Below are 6,643 nucleotides of genomic sequence, written 5' to 3' on the forward strand. Positions count from 1 at the left end.
AGTACTAATAGCTTTCAGGAGATGCATGACTGGTTTCTATGTGTGTATGAAAACAATTTGAGAAGGCCAACTGTAACGCCAAGGCCAGAATTTTACGTCCCGCGAGCGGGCACATGCCTGACCCCAATGGACGTGAAATAGCACGAGATGACGTCAGGCGAGCATCCCGACGTCATCTCACACTCGCGTGATATTTTGCTTGACAGACGCGCATGGCAGTTGGAAGCGCATCTGCTGACTAATAAGTAGGCAATTAAGCCCATTAACGATGCAATCAACAGCGATTTTACGTGGCCCGTCCACATTTACGGTTGGCGGACGGGCCATTCACCCAGGCGGCATTTACATCTTTGCTCAAACCTCAATCCAGGGCGGGATGAAATCTACTTGGGGAAATAAAATAAAAAGGGATATCTGGGTACTGTTTTTTTATGGGGTTTGCTCTCAGGTGCTTGCTTGTGCTGCACGGACATATTTTGCAACGTTTTTGTCGTGTCCTTTAGTCTGTGGAGGTCTGCGGCTCCCTGGGGCAGCTGTCTGCCTTCAGGGTGCTCTCTCGAAGCGTTCAACCCTTTGTTATGTCATCGCCCGTCCTCTTCCAGCCCCGACCCCGCCAGCACTGAACATTCCAGCGCATGTTTCGTGCTGGCTGGTCGTTAATTGGCCAGCCAGCGTGAAATTGTGGTCAGGGGCTGATCGCGGCCAGTGGCCCATTTCCCGTCCACTCTCGGGCCCAAAAAATTCAGACCCAAGAGCTAGCATTGAGTACAAAGAATGAACACCTGTTTTCAGTTATTGGTTACGTGACTTGAACCATGAAGGTGGGGAGAGAAAGCAAGTAACTTCACTTCCGACCAATTGAAAGGGTTAATACAAGCTATGTCCAAATATGGCACAAGGACTTGCAGAATTAAGGATAAATATCGAAGGCATCCAGACATCGTTGACACAGTCAACACCATTGCTCCAATGGTGAAAACTTTCCTGAAGACACAGCTCAAACCAGCATGAAGAGAAAGACTTTGACTGTGCTGTTAGCACTCAGAGGATCCATCGCGTTTGAGGGTTAATCTGTACTGTCTTCACTGCCTTTTGTTAAGTATATTTATCATTCTTGCTTAATAAATTCTACTTTAATTCACGATCATGTGATTGTGCCTCATAGGTCAGCTCAACCAGACCCGTAAAAATTGCGGGTTTGGGATGCAAAGTTAAATTGGCTAAAGATACCAGCAACCCTAAATTTAAATGAAGTCCAAATTCTAACACAGTCCACCATCAGTGATATATTTCAAATTTACTGGCTGCCCATAAATGCATTGTATAAGTGGAAGTCTTTGTTTTCAAGGGGAGCATGTTACCACTTTCCCTGTGGAATAAAAGCATCAGACAAGCTATCATAGAATATTTTCTCCAGTTACAAAACGGACATAATAAATTCCATTTGTACACCTTCCTGTGCTGTACATGGAACCTGGCTGTCAGCTCCTCATAGGCAAGAAGCCACAATCTCTTTCTCTCCCCAACTCCCATATCCCAGTTTCTTTCTATCTACTCTCCCTCCATTTCTTAGCCCTCTCTAACCCCATTCTACAGTCTTCCTCTCTCATCCCCATCCCCTCGACTCCCTGACCTCATTCTCTAGATACTCTCTCTCCCGCATACCCATTCCTCCTCTCTCGCCATTCCCTATTCCCCAGTCTATCTAACGCCCAACCCGTATTTGACTCCTGCTGTTGCAGGAAATTTAAAGCTTGAAGATTTCCCTGATGGCTATCGGCAACACCATTCCAGAGACTCCCTGAAAATTTGGGAGGGTCGGCAAACCTACCTCCTGACAACTTTGTCCACAAGTACCTCCAGTGCGGCATTTGAAAAATGGGAGCCCCTTGAGCTGCCTTGGCTGCCATCTACTGAATTGCCTTCCTGTTGCCTGCATTCAGTGCACCTTCCCATTGTCTTCAGACCCAGCCTCCATTCCCTAGCTACCAAGTCCAACCCTCTCCCCAGCAACTGTCTGAGGCTGAGCCAGGCTGCTCATGACCTTGGTGTCATATTTGACACTGAGATGAGTTTTTTGACTCCATCACCAAGACTGCCCACCTGCACATCCGTAATTGTATAACCTTGAGTTTTATTTGTGGGTGGTACTAACACAGTAAATTGTAGTATGTATAAAAATTATTCTAAATTAATTACAGTAATTAAATTAACTAAATAACATATGTAACAATGGCAGGACAGGTACTATGTTGCAGCTGTGGAATGTGGGACTCTTTTGGACACCAAGGCAATCCATAACAAACACATCTGCAAAAAGTGTAAGCAGCTTGAGGAATTTTGGATCAGGATTCTTGACCTGGAAGCTGAACTGCAGACACTGTGCAACATAAGAGAGGAGGAGAAAACTTGGACACATTGTTCCAGAAGACGGTCATACCTCTTAGAATAGGGTTGTCTGTTTTGGTCAGCAGTGAGGGACAGGAGGATGTGGCAGTGGGTAAAGCAGATAAAGACACCACGCAGACAGGAGTGGAGGAGCCCCAGACTTTGCAATTGTCAAATAGGTTTGAGGTGCCCGAAGCTGGTGTGGACGAAAGCAAGATCTACAATGTGGTTGAGCAAACTAGCCATGGCACCATTGTACAGGAAGCCAGTCAAGCGAGGGAAACAAATAGGAATGTAGTGGTTGTATGGGACAGTATAGTGTGAGGGGGGGTGACATTGTTCTTTGCAGCAACTTGTTGCTGAGTTGCCTGAAGTTGCAAGAGCCCAGAAGGCTGTGTTGCTTGCCCAGTGTCAGGGCTCAGGCCATCTGCTCAGGGCTGAAGAGGAACTTGGAGTGGGAGGGGGAGGATCCAGTTGTCGTGGTCCATGTAGGTACCAATGACATAGGTAGAACTAGGAAAGAGGCAAAGTCAGTATAAGAAGCTCAGCGCCAAATTAAGAAGCAGAGCCTCAAAGGTAATAATCTCTGAATTATTACTTGAGCCATGTGCCAATTGGCATACGGCAAATAAAATTAGAGAGATGAATGTGTGCCTCAAAGACTAGTGTGGGAGAAGTGGGTTCCAGTTCGTGAGGGACTGGCATCAGTTCTGGGGAAAGTAGGGGCTGTACTGTTGGGACGGTCTACACCTGAACCATGCTAAGACCTGTGTTCTAGCGAGCCACATAACTAGGGAAGTAGAGGGGGCTTTAAACTAAACAAGGTGGGGGTGAGGGATCAAGCTTGGATAGGTGTTGCAAATCATGGGGTAGAGTCAAAGCGGGACAGCAAAATAATAATATGGGAAATGAGGGTCAGAGAATGGCAGGTAGGGAGAGAGGGAAACAACCTAAGAACGTACCAACAGTCAAGACTAGCTGTTACAAAAAGACATAACTAAAGGCTCAGGGAATCCTCCCCCCGCCCACACAGGGAGTGTATAGTGCTTCCTTGCGGACATCACACTGGGCCTGTAGACTACTCCCACTAGCGACTTCTTTCCCCTACTATTCCTTATCTTCGCCCAAACTGATTATACATCCTGATCTCCTGAACCAAGGTCATCTCTAGCTATTGCACCAATGCCATCTTTGATTAACAGTGCTACCCCTCCATCTTTACTTAGCTTCCTATTCTTCTTGAATGTCATATACCCCTCAATATTCAGGACCCAATCCTTGTCATCCTGCAACCATGTCTCCGTAATGGCTATCAGAGCATATTTATTTATTTCAATGTGCGTTATCAATTCATTTACTTCATTATGAATGTTACACGCATTCAGATACAGATTAAGTATAATGTGGGAAAATGTGAAGTTGTTCACTTTGGCAGGAAGAATAAAAAAACAGAGTATTACTTAAGCAGAGAACGCCTACAGAATTCTGAGATGCAGAGGGATCTAGGTGTTCTAGTGCATGAGTCACAAAAAGTTAGTATACAAGTTCAACAAGTAATTAAGAAGACTAATGGAATGCTATCCTTTATTACGAGAGGAATTGAACATACAAGTAAGGATGTTATGCTTCAGCTATACAGGGCATTTGTGAGACCACATCTCGAATACTGTGCGCAATTCTGGTCTCCTTATTTAAAAAATGATGCAAATGCGTTAGAAACGGTTCAGAGGAGGTTTACTAGATTGATACCTGGAATGAGTGGGTTGTCTTATGAGGAAAGGTTGAACAGGCTGGGCTTGTTTCCACTGGAGTTTAGAAGAGTGAGGCGTGACTTGATTGAAGTATACAAGATCCTGAACACTATTGACAAGGTGAACGTGGAAAAGATGTTTCCTCTTGTGGGTGAGTCCAGGGCTATGGGGCACTGTTTTAAAATTAGGGGCTGCCCTTTTAGGACAGAGATGAGGAGAATTTATTTCTCTCAGAGGGTTGTTTGACTTTGGAACTCTCTGCTTCAGAAGGCAGTGGAGGCGAGGTCATTGAGTATCTTTAAGGGGAGGTGGATAGATTCTTGGTAGGCAAGGGAATCAAAGCATATTGGGGGTAGATGGGAATGTGGAATTAGGAAAACAAACAGATCAGCCTTAATCTTATTGAATAGCAGAGCAGGCTCGAGGGCCCGAATGGCCTACTTCTGCTCCTATTTTGTGTGTTCATATGTTCGTAATGTCACACAACTCCAACCCTGTTCAACTCACCTTCTGCTAAAACCATCATCTATGGAATACACACAAATTAATTCTGTAGCACCAAGCTAAGCCATCAGATAAAGAATGGTTTCATTCACATATACTTCACACTTCAGTGATTTTTTTCAAGCAAATGCACTTCCTCGTGTGACCATCTGCAGTTTAATGAGACATAGATTGGATGTGCTAAAGGAACATTAATTTTGGCCCTTTATTATCTCTAGACTTGACTATTCCAATGCTGTCCTGATTGGAGTCCATACTATATAAACTGGCTCATCCAAAGCTTAGCTCCCTATAATCTATTTCACACCAAGTCCCATTCACCCATCACCACCATTCTCATTGATCTACATTTGCTCCTAATCTAGCAACACCTTTTAAATTCTCATCCTTGTTTTCAAACCTCTCTTTGGCCCAGGCCCTCCCTTTCTCTGTGATCTCCTCCAGCACCACAAAACATTGAGATCCCTGTACTCTTCCAATTCTGGTCATTTTCACATTGTCGATTTTCATCACTCCACCACTAGTGGTCATGTTTTCAGCTGCCTAGGCCCTTAAACCTCTGGTGCTTCTTTACCTCTCTCATCTCCTTTAAGACGCTCCTTAAAACATATTTCTTTGGCCAAGCTTTTGGTCATCTGTCCTAACATCTCCTCATGTGGCTTGGTGTCAAATTTTGTTTGAAACCACACCTGTGAAGCACCTTAGGATTTTAAAGACACTATATAAATGTAGGTTTTTTGTTGTTGTAAATTGGTTGTGATCATTGCAGCACGCTGTGATGTGAATTTGGCCATAAAGCCAGCCAGTCCTAGCACAAATTTTGCAGGTGTTGCAAAATTCTGCCTAGTAAGCGTTGTTTGGTAACAAAATTACTAAAAGAAAAATGGGTTGAAGGAAAATACAATTTGGAGTGGTCTTATCTGCAGGAGATAAAATTGCCAGATATTCAGCGGTTATGCTTTTCAGCTTGTATATCTGAGTATTCAGCATCGATCAATGTTACTAAATGATCACAGAAGAAGGGAATAGAACTGAGTTTCCTCATATAAAAATACACCATTCCAACAACACATCAGTTGCTTATTGTCCTCAAAGTGATTCGTAGTCAAACTAGTGCTAACACTTTGGGTATTAGCCTTCTGCATAACATAACATAATTCTCCTTATTTTTCAAGAAATTATATATGCCAAATTGCTGTGGTAAACACTATAGAGTCTTAGCTGAAATATAAGCAATGAAGTTCTATAATATCATGCATTCTATTGCTTTTTGGGAGGTCACAGGAAATCACAAGCTGTTTGAGATCCCAAACAAGTAAAAGGAAACCAATATACCTGTCAGGGGTCAATATGCTTTTTTGCCCCCGAGGGCTCTGCGTGAGATTTTCTTGAGGGCTACCTTTTGGTTTTTGTGGCTACGTTTTTGGTTTTCAAGGTCTCCTTTTTCATTCTCGTTGACTTCTTTATTAGGTGATGCAGTCATGCAGTAACATTACCTTCTGTATTTGTGTTGATTATTTTTAGGGTTTTCTTCTTTAGATAAATAAGATAGCACAAATACCAAAGATTGTATACATACATATAAATATTTATTAAATTCTTTCATTTGGAATGTATAAATAAGATATTTTTGTTCATTTATTATAAATATATCTCCTATATTCCATTTCCAAAATTAAAATTCTAACTATTTGGCACAAGGTAACTTATTGGGATTGAGTCTCACATCTGCAGCCCCTTTTAAAAATTAATTGCAAGCAATTAGCTCTCTCTAGCATTCTTTGGTTTTGTTCTGCTAATTTCAAGTTTCTTTCCCTTAATACTTCTGTAAAAAGTGACAGCTGATGAACAAGTCTGAATACTGACTTCCAAGGGTCCAATTGTGCAGCAAGGGGAATACACACAAATTAATTCTGTAGCACCAAGCTAGCCATCAGATAAAGAGTGGTTTCATTCACATATACTTCACACTTCAGTGATTTTTTCAAGCAAATGCACTT

This window comes from Cetorhinus maximus, chromosome 21 (genome assembly GCF_964194155.1).
Source record: "Cetorhinus maximus chromosome 21, sCetMax3.hap1.1, whole genome shotgun sequence".
Lineage (NCBI taxonomy): Eukaryota > Metazoa > Chordata > Chondrichthyes > Lamniformes > Cetorhinidae > Cetorhinus > Cetorhinus maximus.